Raw genomic sequence first — 13,560 nt, forward strand, 5'->3', positions numbered from 1 at the left:
CCTCCAACCACCACCACCCACACACACACCTCCACTGACGTTTCTCATTCAGCTGAGAATAAATTTCTTACTGTATCTAATCTAATTTACACGGACAGCAAAAGTAGAATAAACTTCCACAACACCTCGCCAATATGAAACCAGATTCTGTTTGACAGAACAACAGAACTGCAACATCAACAATTAACTTAATTATAACAACACGGCTTGAGCTAGTTTAGTTGTTTGTGGAGATAGAACAAGACACAGGTAAAGTGATTAGATGAAGAAGTACAAAGTCCCATACTATACCTGTCCAATGGAGATAAGGAAGACACTGTGTCTACAACACCTTATATGGCTATGGAAAGGACTAGAATTTGTGAAGCAGTTAAAAGAATACTTCAACATCTTTGCTCTCTTGTCTGAAGTTGGATTAGAGGATCAATACCACTCTCGTATCCGTGCATTAAATGTCAACACACAGTTAGCTTAGCTTGGCATAAAGACTGGAAATAGCTAGGCTAATAGCTAGCCTGGTTCTGTAAAAAGGTAAAAAAAAAAATCCTATGTAACCTCATAGCTGGACTTTGTTACCTCTGGACAGAGCCAGACAAGCTGTTCCTGACTTCTTCAAGTTTTTACACAAAGCTAAGCTATGCTAAGCTAAGCTAAGAGGCTTCTGGTTTATATTCACTATACTCACCACAGTTTCACATCTAATTTGCAAGCGTTTCTTTTTCCCCAAAATATCAAACTATTCCCTTAAACTAAACCAACAAAGCTTTGCTGCATTGATGTGATACAGGGAAAACTGGTGGAGTGACTTTATTAGTTAAAACCAGTGTGTAAAGAATTGTCACGGTTTCATTTAAAGCAAGACACTGTGATAGAAGCTTCCTGTACACTTTGAATGCTCCTAATTAGCTTTTCAACACTGTAACACATGCTGAGGGGTTTTTCAACCTTCACTAATTGTGAAAAGTGTTACCTTTAACCTTGAAAACACTCAGGCAATCTTTCTACCAATTATTCTTCAGGTAATGGTTTGTAAGCTCTTCCACAGTGACGTGCATCTCATCCATCCTGCACAAGAACATGGCAGGGCCCCTCTGACACTGGCCTGTTGACCCCAATAAACCCCAACAAATCAGGTCAACACAAGTGTAAATATCACAGTTCTAATAACAGTTTTAACATAATGAGCTCTAATTAACAACCTCCCTTTTAACATTTCCTCATTTAAAGAATAAACAAAATTAGAGCCGGTGAAGGTTAATCATGCTGAGTCTTAGCAGCATCAGGCTGTTTCCAGTGCAAAACAGCACAGAGTAATTGGCAACCCTTTCATCCCTCCTCCTCATTAAAGACCAGGGGCTCATCTCTAATTGTGCTGACCCCACCGTGACCTCTGCTCCAGTCACTCCAGCAGTGAATCAATGAGGCTTCAAGCTGATGATAGCCAGCATGCACCACTAGGTAACCCCCCCAATCTTCGGCTACTTGTGGAATAAAGAAACCACTGTCTCTGATCTGTGCAGGAGTAAACATAAATCTGGTTCGGTAGATCATGAAGCTGAGCCTGGTTATCAGTGCAGAGACAGCCATGGTGAGATCCATTTCTTGGAAGCTGAAAGTTTCTGTTTCGTCACTGTTTACAAACGTGTTAAGGACTGATGGCACAGATTATATTGTTTATTTGTATCTTTACCTTCCCAACAGCTTGGCTCATCTCCTTGCTCTGCTCTACTTCCTCTTTTGCTCATTCTCATCCCTCTTCCTCCAGCAGCTTATTTGCATCGTAGCCATCAGCAGGAAGAGATTGCTCAAGGCATAACGAGGCGGACTGATAGAAGATTCCCCCCCCCCCCTCGGCAAGCCCGGGCATTCTTTGAAGTTCTCATAAATGGAGTTTTTTTAAAGTTCTTGGGGGAACTTATTCATAGTAAACAGGCAGCCTATGTGGTGGACCAGCTCCCTGAGGGAGATGGAGTGAGATCAGGCTTGTTTACTGGCTGAAGTGTTTAACACTTCCCTGTTTACAGAACGACCCTCCCCACATGCCCAGCTGTGAATATGAGTTTTCTTTGATGTAACGAAAGCGAATGACAATTTATGTAAAAGCATAATGGAGTTGCAGCAACTTAAAAGCACCAGCAATGAAATTAGCATTTTCTTATGCAAATGATGCTCTGGCACAATGAAGGATCTTTGAATAAGCAGAAGTTAATACACACGTCACAACCAGCAACGACAGCTGCAAATGAGTGTCCTTGTAAATCTGCCCAATGACAAAACCCGAGACGCAAAATGTTCCACTTCACCCTTTACTGTGGCTCACTGAGACATGAACGTGTCTTTTACAGCAAGACAGGAACAAGGAAACCAAGTGCTGCTGTTGTCTGCTGCCAGGCACGGCAGGAGCACGCACTGTGATTAATTCATCACCCACGGTCAGACAGGCTAGCCTCTGGTATCATGCAGCCTGAGTATCGACGCTGGCCTCTGCTGCTTTGCGGGTCACTGAGCTAATGAGTTTTTGCCTGAAATGTAATAATTAAAGTCATCTTGCCCCACCAGCAGCCCAGCCATTTAATGCCAGGCTGAAGGCCAGGCAGATTATATGGCTTAAACTGTCATCTGCCATACTACCCGACTCCTGCAATCAGTTAGCAAACTAAGAGCTTGTGTTACTGTGTGAAGTATGGATCACTATAAGAAGGGAATGAGAGTAGAAAAAATCTCATATGAGAGTGTGAGTATACATTTATGCAGGGCATAATAACAAGAAAATAATAAATGTGTTCTTACAAAAAGAAAACCCTGATACAAAATTTGTGAATTTCACACTCAAGCTCTTAGCTTAATGCCTACATTCATCAACACCCTATTTTCCTGCATGCTGCAATGTTACTCACAATCTCCCAGCCTAGTAAAAACTCCAAGGCAGCAGTCTGCTCATTTAATTACTGGCCCACTGTGATGTCATTTCATTATTGTGTTGCTTTTATGACAGTGGGATAAGATTTTCCTGTCTCAACACAGAGACACTGATGTCATGCTTGCAACACAGATTGAAACACAAGCTGCCCTGTAAAATATGCTTCCCCTTCCATACTCTGTTCTTTTCATAAAAAAAATAAAAAAAAACACTAATTGGTCTTCAACAGAACTTTCAAAACTGACACAATGCTTTTTGCTCTCTGCTAGCTAAGCGGTGACAATGAGTTGCAGTGACTGTGGACTGAGGAGAAATGACATTGGTTAAATGTCTCATGCAGCAAGTACACTATAATATTTATAACAGGGAAAAGAGACCACAGCTCTGCTGGGCCAATAAAATAAAAAAAAATCCTATAACTGCTCCAAAACATGTCAAGGACCCTCAAACACGCTACTGTGACTTGTAATACCTCGTTTCAAGCCCATTTAGTCAGTCAAATTCAGAAGCATAACATAGGTCTGTGAAAAAGTTACATATTACTGTATATCTTTACAAAACACTCCTCTTGCAATGCTGAGTGAGGCGGTGCTGAAGACTGTAGTATAATATCCCACAGCACCATCATGCAAACACCACTTACACATATACTGTAGATCTGCACCACCAGTCTTTTCCTCCCTCCTGCTCTGTGTTCACTGCAGATGAGTTTGCAGAGCTTCATAACTCCATCACTGAGAAGCATCTCTAGCCTCAGCCCAATCTTTTGATCTACTAAATGATATTATAATTAATTCTTTAACATTTTTGTTTGTTCCTGCTCTCATTGAAATTCTGTGCTTTCAGCAAAGTAATATCTTCCTTTTAATGTTGCGAGGCAATGGTAAGTAGATCTGAGGCCTCTATGCTGAAGGTCCTCCAGGCAATCTCCTATCCCCCCACCCCTGACTCCCTCTTACACTCATATAAACACATTTTCCAACACTACCATCTCTCTCTTTGAGATTACTGGGTAAACAGTGGACTCTTTTTCAAGTTAGTGTATGTACAGGACAAGTAGAGTTCAGTTGGAGCCATTATGCAAGCGCTTCCACATGCATTCATCCTGCATCAATCTCATGTTAGTGGTGTATACAGCAGTAATGAAGATTGCTCCTTGTGAAGTGGCACTTCAGACAGGCAGACCATGAGAAACATGTGCCACTAAAGCTCTTTATATAGATTATTTTGTATATTTTAGTTTAAGTGACACAAACTCAGAGCTTTGGCCTGTTTAAATGACTGAAACTGTTTCTGGCAAACTTGAAGCTATATCTAGACATTTAAAGTTCATCTTTGAATTTGTTGTGTTTAACACTCAAGATAACCATTTGGGGTAAAAACTGGGTGTTTCAAATGTGCAATTCACTGCACACTCCTATAAGACAGAGATGAGGACTGAAATGAAAGGAACTGAAAGCTCAGAATATAGGCTACAGATTGACAGTGTTGTGCTGCAGGAGTAGTTTGGATGAATGTTTTTTAAAGGCAACAGATGTAGCACACAACTCAATCAGAATTATACATACAGATGTTATTTAAAGTGCTTGTAAATGTGGCAAATTAGGGCTGATCAAATCAATATCATGATTATTTCAAACTTTTAACTTGATTACAATTTATGAACACTTACTTTGTCTATCTCTCTTTTTTTTTAAATGACCTTTGGTACTGTCTGGGAGTCGAGTGTCTGTGTCAACGTCTCCAAAAGTCTCTGTTTCTGCCTGTCCAGACAAGAATGCAACCCTGAAGTCCAGCAGTGTTTCCAGAACTCTCTGTTTTAGGGGCACAAAAAGTCCAGAGTAGTGCACATCAGATCTTAACACAGCAAAAGTGATGAGTTTTAAACCTAAAACGTATTTGCATTGACGTAGCCTGAGGCTCAGTGCTTGCGCTTGAGTGGATTAACATGAGCAAGATTAAGTCATGCGAGCTTGTAAATGTCAGTTTTGATACTTTTTCAGTTAATTGTCTAATCTAAACTGTTTTAATTGTAACATAACTTTATTAAAATTATTGAAATGTATCATGTGTGATTTCTGAATAAATGTTAGCAGCTGGTAGCTTGTCCATCCTGCAAACTGGCTCCAGACTATTCTTATGAGGAATCATGAAACTAAGGTTAACTGTCTGAGTTTGCTCACAGTTATTTCTCTTTAACTGAATTGCTGGCATGAGAAATGAAATTACAGCTGGGATCGCCTCATCAGTTTCTGGGTCACCTGGGATTAGGGTGTATATTTGCTGAAAGAGGTGTGACATCACACTGGGTGCTTCTGCTGGAAATTAACATCAGACCGAACAGCCAGGCTGCAACAAGGCGAGCTGACGTCAGTCTGTGGTCTCCAAATCACCAATAACCAGACAATCACTATCAACATCTATTCAGGACAAACATATCAGAGGTGAGCAAACACAAGACCAGAGATATCATGCACATATCTGGAAGTCTGGCAAATAACAGTACACTTAAGGTATGTGAAGCTGTACAAACTCATCCTAATGTCAAAGCTCAGCAAAATAAGTCAGAGGTTGAATTTAAAGCTACAGTGCATAAGCTTTTGAGTTTCTTTTTTTATTTTTTATTGTTGAAATATGCTCTAAGGCGTATCTTAATTGCCTCTTAGCTATTATATTTGTTTGCAGTACTTCTAAAGGTAAGATGATTAAAAAGGGGATACATATTTTTATAATAAATTCTCATTTTAATAGCTCATAGTCAGAAGCACTAAGTTAAACCAGCTACACTAGAGTGCGTGGAAGTTGCTGGTATAACCTAGTCCTCAGCTCAGCATGGAGTGAGACTGTCTTCATGTGCAGCCGGCATTAATGAAGTGTTGGCACCATTAAGAACCGTGTCAGGACTCTGAGTAGACCCAAACCGCTCTCTGGTCTGGACCTTGTCTCTGCAAATCAACACTGAGTTTAATTAAGCCAAGCCACGCTGCCATTGACCCAACATTACTGTTTAAGTTGGCAGGGCCAAGGGAAACCTATTTACTGGGAGCAACAAAGGCAGTTTTATGTGACTGCAGGAAAGTAGATTGCAAGGCTAATATTTGGAAATTGTTTTATTTGATTTCTGTATTTATTGAGTGTAATTTCTGAGCTCCTCTGCGGCAAATTTAGCATCAAACGTGCGGGTGTGTGGCCCAGCGGTCAGACGGCAGGCAGCCAGAGGTTTGGCTGGTTTGGAACGACCAGCTCAGGCCTGATTACTGGGGCGACCCGGCAGGAAGAGTTCTCAAGTCCAGTAGATTAGGAGCTCTTCCAGAAACCACAGCAAGAGGAGAGGAGAGGAGCAACCCTTTACTGTTAGAAGGTATTGCTCAATACAACCAACATAACTTCCATATAAATATAAACATGAAACACATTTTAAAATTCCCCTGAGCCCTCAGCACTTTCTGCAAGTAATCAGAATCAGGAAATCCAGAGTTGACATTACACACGCATTAAAAAAAAATGAAAATAGTCTTCAGTTTCTTTTGGTAAAATGTCAGGTAAAGTAGAAAAAGTGGTTCTGTTCTGGTTGGGAAAGGGTGTGTTTTATTGTGGAGATTAAATGAGGGCAGTAATTCACCTCTTAAGATCACTTCTTACATTGAGAACAAACTGCTTCTCTCCTCATATGTAGACACAAGTGTGCTGTTTATGTGAAGACCCTCCATACTGAATAAAGCCTTATTACTGGATGTGATGAAACCATCGGAGAAAATACAATAATTTCCACCAAACAGATATGATGTCTATTTCATGTAATCACATCAGAGAGAACAGGTATATTCCACAGGTCATAAAACCTTTAACTGTACGATTTAAGTGCAGCAGACAGAACTAAAAGGAGTCTGTGCTGTTCCATAATCACATTAGTCTTGATGTTAGCATCAGCACAGACAGGTAACAAGCCTACACAGCGGCAAGAGTCAGCTAAACCTCTCGTCTTCTCTGCTCTTTGTGAAACAGCATATGATTTGTTCAGCCAGTCATCGCCGCAGCTCATCAGAGTGGATAGGAAATGCATTAGTCCACACAGAAACAGCCTGCATTAGCTTGGACCCGCTAGAGCAGGTCATGTAATTGACTACAAAAAACTAAGTCAGTCAGTCAGTCAGTCAGTCACGGAGGACTTGAAATAGCCACTCAATAAAATACACACACAGTGCAGCCTCTATTTCTGCAGTGTGTGGTGCAAAAAGAGAAGCCTGTCCCTCAGAAGTGTTGCTATTTCTGTTTACCACAAGGCTCCAAATATTCTATCATTAGGGAAACTAGGAGGGAGAGGAAATACCACTGGGGAACACACGGGCTCCGTACAGCCACACAAATGAAACTAACTGACAGGGTTGTGTTTGAAGTGGTTAAAGACCCTCATGTTACTGGTAACAGATTTTATTTCAACAATACATGTCCATTTAAAACTGTCACAAACATGATATTTTCTCAATAAGATATAATTTGCCAAATCTCTGTTTTTTCCACTCGCCATTCTTGATTGATATAATGCGGTACTGCTGTAAATAACATGGTGTGTGTAGAGCCCAGAAAAGTTAGCATGAGGAGCAAACACCAACACAGTGGCTGAATCAAGCAGCACCACTGTGGCTGAAAACTAAAATGATGTGAAACTGCTTGAAGATGGAGTACAATGGAGGGTAGTTGAGTTTTAAAAAGTGTAGCTGGCACATGACTGTATTTTGAAAACTTCTTCAAAGCGTTTTTTCAACAACAAAAAAAAAATTATTGTCTTGACGTTAATTTTACTTTTTCAAACTACAGTATCTTGTCTAGTCAATGTATGTCTTATATTTATGTGTTTTTGCATGGTGGAGTGTTGTCAGACATCAAACCTGGCATAGTTACCTTGGTTGGACTTGCTTACTGCCTTTCTACAACACACACTGTTGTTTATTTACATATTTCTGTCCTATCTGTTGAATGGTGTTAGAATATAGACGCGCCTCTATTTTATTCTGGCCATATTGAAGGTGCGATGGCTTCTGGCCTGATATATTTCTATTGTGCTTTCAGGATCCTTTTTTTCTTTTCATACGTCTGTGTTTCTATGTATTATATGTGTATGTTTTGGTACTTGTGATTGTATATATGGATATAATGGGTTTGCACGAACATCATATGATATCAAGATGGTGACTGTATATAGTCATTTCAGTCTGAAGAAGAGCATGTAGCTCGAAACATCCCTGTTGGATACCTCATTAAAATTACATAAGGGAGCTACAGTGTGCAGACCTTTATTTTTCATTCTCACATTGTTTCATTAGTTGACACACCTCTTCATTTGTTCCAGGATACACACAACGACTGCATGTATGTATGGATACCGTTCTAACCAGAGCCATTACTCTGGAGGTGATTCATTTTCTACCATTTTTTAGTTGCATGCATTAAAAACAGCATGACACAAGAAAGGTATAATGTACTGTTTTAGTTGCTGGCATGCATTTCATTTTTCTGATGGCCAATAGATTACAGGAATCAACATCACTATCTATCTCAAAATTTTGCAATAGATGTAATTAAGAGGAAGTATCCTGGGGCAACCAGAGAAGCCAAAAGGGACAGCGGTGTTTCTGCCATATTTCTTTGCCACCGCTGCAATGTCATGAATTGGCAAGTACATGACTCTGCAGAGGGCTTTTTCTTTCAAACGATGGGTACAGTAAGTGGAGTCATGTGGTGATACACAGCTGAGGGAGAGAGGGAGAGAGAGGGAGAGAACTGACTGGCTAACATTAAGTTAGATAGATTTTTATTACCAATTGCTATTCACTCCTACTACACATGCGCACCACTGAGATGCCTGGCCACCAGGTATACTGAAACTCATACCTTTAGGTGAGGTCATCAAACACAAGTTGCAATCCTTTAACCTGTGGACAACATCAACAACACAGTCCTTTTCTTAAGCATTCAGGTTCTGATCTTGTCTGGTTTTCATTCTTTTCAGTTTGAATACCGGGCACAAATGAAGCTAAACTGTCCAACAAGCATGACATCAACTGACATAATCCCCTCTATCACTTCAGTAATATGCTAAACTCAGGTCAGAAACTCTTAGCCCTATCAGTAACACATCGCCAAAAAACAAATCTGACACACTCACTAACACTCAGCAACAAATGCTTGCTAGAAGACCAAGTCCATTTGATTAAGTGGGAAAGGATCCCAGGAATGTTTCCAGCTACATTACATTAGGACAAAGTGAAGTTTTGATTCTCATGAAACAATATCAGATATCCAGCCAACCATTGTATAGTACAATAACCAGTTTTTGGAGGGTGTTCTGTTGCGTTTTGGCAGACAGATTGAAGTGTCTATTAATGCACATTTAAAATATTTTCTACTATACTAACCACATGATCAAAATCTTGTTGATGATATTCCTGTGTATGTTGACTGATGCAGAGATGACCTGCTTTGGGTCTTTTTGTGTCCCATCCTATTCTCTGAGTAGGCTGACCTAACTACGAAGGGAAGTTATGTTCCTTTAAATGTAAACACAAAAAACATACGGTACATCTTAATCAGATTTAAAGTAATCAGAACATTGTGTGCATGTACCCATTATGTGCAAAGAACTGTTCTCACTGAAACACATAGTAACATGATGATGTACCTTAAAGAAGACATAGCCCCTCTCACAAAAACTCCCAATTTAATTATGACTTGGCCAATGCATTGTCAAACTTGAGAGCACAAGATGTTTTGGGTTTTACTCTTGGATGACTGTAAAGTTATATAGATAATTTGAGGAACCTGCACCATAAGTGTCTTATGGTGCAGGTTCCTAAAATCATGCCGTGTCAACCCTGAATGAATGTTTTCATATGGGGCATAAAACTAGTCATTTAGGGCCTTTAGCTGAAATATGTTATGAGGAAATTTGAGGAAACATGCTATAAACACAACATATTATCATCTTTTAAGTTGACATGGCTAACATGTTAGCAAACAATTGCCTGTGTACACATACAGCAACATTAGCATTCATTTGAAGTTGTGTTTCTGGTCACCTGACGAATGTATTGGTCTTTTAGGTCTCCAACAATTCTTGAGGAAAATGTCTGGCTGTTTAGCTGCTAAATTCTCCACTTTGCTCAGTAGCTAGCGGCTAACTGTGTCTGTCTGTCGTTTGATGTTGGACAGGTAGTGTAATGTGGGTTTTTAGAGCAGAGAAATCAGCAAAGCTGCCATCTACAAAACCAATACAATGAGCCGAAAGAGAATAAAAATGCTTCATATAGCCAAGAGGAAAGAGATTATTCTTTGTGAGTACATCACTTCAGGCGGTACCTTTCACATACAAGTAGTCATGTGATCCATTGTTAATATAACAAAACTACGCAATACTCACAGCTACTTGAGGCTAGCACAGCAATGCTTTAAGCTAAATGCTAATATCAACAAAGATAAGCTCATCATCACAGCCCGAGAAAAGAGAATATCTTGCACTGTACCATTTTACACTTATATATGTCCTATAACCCTGGCTGTGTTGTTGGCTCATTATTGACACCTTTTATCCGTAATGCCAACATGATAAATGAACTAACATCTAAAATAAAAAAACTATTGCATTGTACTGTAATGTCATGTGTTTTACTCTACATCAAACAATATCAGCATGTGTAAGCCTGCTAAGAGATAACTGACTGGAGATGGGAGAGTTCTTTCATCCCATATGCTCCCTGTGGTCTCAGCAGTCTGACAGGGTGACAGTGTAACCATGACCTGATTACCTGTCCCCTGAAGCCTGTAATCACTAAAGCCAGCAGACAGGCACTGTCGGTCCAGTGACAGGGAGGATAATTGAAGGTGACGCTACATGCTGCTGGCCCAGCTAATGAAATATGAAAACAAAGAGCAGGGACAATGCAGCAGGGCATCAGAGATGCCTAAACTACAGAGCAGGATGTTTTCTGTCTATTTACCAGCAATATTGATCTTCAAATGATAATGATATATGATTTAGCTGATGTTGTGACTGGTCTTTGCCATCGACATTCCCATCAAGTCTCACGTGTTCCCATTAGTCACATTCATCAAATACAGATGGGTGTTGTTATCTTAGTTTAGTGATAAACATTCTGATGCACTGCAGAGTTGCCCTCCTGGCACCTACGGCATCTACAGTGTTGACTATAAAAAAGATTATTCTGAAGAGACTTGGATTTGCGCTTGGCTAAGTACAGCAAACCTGTCATACAACAGCAAACAACCTCTAGACAAATGTTTCTTTAAATATGCCAATATTGTTCTTAGCAGATCAATATCAACATCTCAATATCTTGTGAAAAAAATACTGAATTTTCAACTAAAAGAAGCCAGAGCATATTTCCCAACCTGCTGGAATCTGTCCCGACTGAACTAAGAGTTATGAGGTTCCTAAAGCTCGTAATACAAGGAAGAAAACCTAGAAATCGTGAATAAATAAAGAAAATCATTCCAAAACTAGCTATCGACTTTTTGAGAATCCCCCAGTCCCTGCCAGGCTAAATAAGCATATCAGACCATCTTCACGCTGCCTTTAAATACAACTCTCTGACAGAGGGAGATCCTCTGTGGGAGCCCAGTGATACTGAGTCATGCTGGAGCATAACATTCAGAAATACTAAAACTATATTTGCCTTGAGGCACAAAGTGTATTGGAACCTCTGCTCACCCAATCATCAGTTGGTGGAGCTCCCACCCCAGTACTTATCACTTATCTTAATGTGTTGTCCAGATGAGCTATCTGCTTCATGAACAAACAGTTGTAAAGCAGAACAGGTATTGGCAAGGCAAACACAGCTAGTCTAAAATAAATCGCCATTGTATTTGGTGATATGATATGATACCCCTGAACCTGGTAATTGGCTCCACACATCATTGAAAAGGGCCAATTAATTCTTTAATGTAAAAACATTCAGAAATATATATATTTTCCCCGGTCAGCCATGCTTCGGCATTGTTCTCCATTTTGGTAGAGCTTCACCAATAAATCCGCCAGGCCCATATATCAGCCAATATTAGCTTCTTGCAAATATATCAATATTGGTTCATATATTGGCCAATATTGCACAATTGTTTTTGTACACAGGTCTCTCTTGAAAAAAACACTGCGATCTCAAGGAGACTACCTGTTAAAATTAAGGCTTTAATACTAAATAACAAGAAATTGCAGTACAGAAATGCTAAACACTGACAAGTTGTAGAAGTCTGTATCTTAGTCATAATTCTCGAAAAAACAAATGTAAGGATCCATATTTTAAATTTTGTTTTTTAAGCTACCATAAAACCAATCATGAACAATTTCAATATCAGTCTCAAAATTCCAGTATGGGTTGAGACTATAGTCACACCTCCAGTGTAACACTCAATAATTAAATGTGTTTGCAATTATGAAACATAATTTACCAATGGTATTGAATTTGTTCAAAATGGTGATGAATTTCACTGAATTAATCATATTTTCTGGCCATTTGTTGCTGTATTTCCTACTTGCCACACCTTGAGTTAAAATTAGGCTAATTGTTATCATTGCATTGGCAAATCATTAAAACGTCCTTCCTTATTTAAATGGTAAGTCCCAAATTATTTCATTTAAGACTCTTCTGATCAGTATTTCTTGCAGAAACGACCATTGGCTAATGTAAGCTCATGTTAGCTAACGTTAGCACAGCATTTCTGTGTAACTGATATTACTCGGCTAGTTTGTTGATTTTAAGAGTCTCTACTTTATTTCACTCTTTTCGCAGAAATGTATTTATTGATTTTTATCACAAGTGTAAAACAAAAAATAAATACACTATTTAAATTAAATGTTCTGTTTCTTGTCTCTGCCTAAAGCTTTAGCTTTATTTTCTGTAAGTCTCCCAGCTATTTGCATTACTCTTGTCTGTTACATCTGAACACATTGCAGTTGATATGGAAAATATTTTGTGATAGAGGACTGTAATTGATGGTTTTAGAGTGTTACTTTCCCTTTTCATTCTGGCTCAGCAGTGGTTTTCAACAACCTTTGAGAAACTTGCCTTCATCGAAGTCATGCAGGTCCTGGAGGGGGACACTGTTTGGCACTTTTGAGATACATTTTGAAATAAACCTCTTCGAATTCACATATCTGCTGCACTACTGTGTCTTTTAGTTGTGTGACATTATTAAACTGGGCCAACAAACAGACTTCTGTTGTCTTAATGCATTTCATGCTTTTCCCTCAGTTACTTTGATAGTAGCCTAACGGTCCTGTAGGGACATCCAGCTTTTGGTACTTCAGCAGCAACCCAACTGGTGTATCTCTTATTAATGATCATATACACATTGTTTCAGAAACGCCAGCCTCTATTACATTCAAAGACACGTGATGTAAAGTAGTAGAAGTACTGTGTGGAGAGAGAGTTAATCAGAGTTTTATAAAGCCCTCCATCAAGGCACTTCGGCATATCACATATACAGTACACGTATTGTACTCACACACACTGACACCTATAGCCACACAGTCACAACAACAATAAATTACCCTCAATAAGCGGTTAGTAGTAGTAACAGTAGATTACTGTTATTATTTCAGTCTGTTCAGGAAAGATAACAGTCAAACA

General features: G+C 39.4%; 1 protein-coding gene across 1 annotated transcript in view; it reads right to left on the reverse strand.

The window, feature by feature from the left end:
* LOC130174027 (myocyte-specific enhancer factor 2A-like) overlaps window positions 1–13,560 on the reverse strand; it is a 45,517-nt gene that overhangs the window by 31,667 nt on the left and 290 nt on the right. The gene's annotated exons all lie outside the window — the stretch shown is intronic.

This window comes from Seriola aureovittata, chromosome 1 (genome assembly GCF_021018895.1).
Source record: "Seriola aureovittata isolate HTS-2021-v1 ecotype China chromosome 1, ASM2101889v1, whole genome shotgun sequence".
Taxonomy (NCBI): domain Eukaryota; kingdom Metazoa; phylum Chordata; class Actinopteri; order Carangiformes; family Carangidae; genus Seriola; species Seriola aureovittata.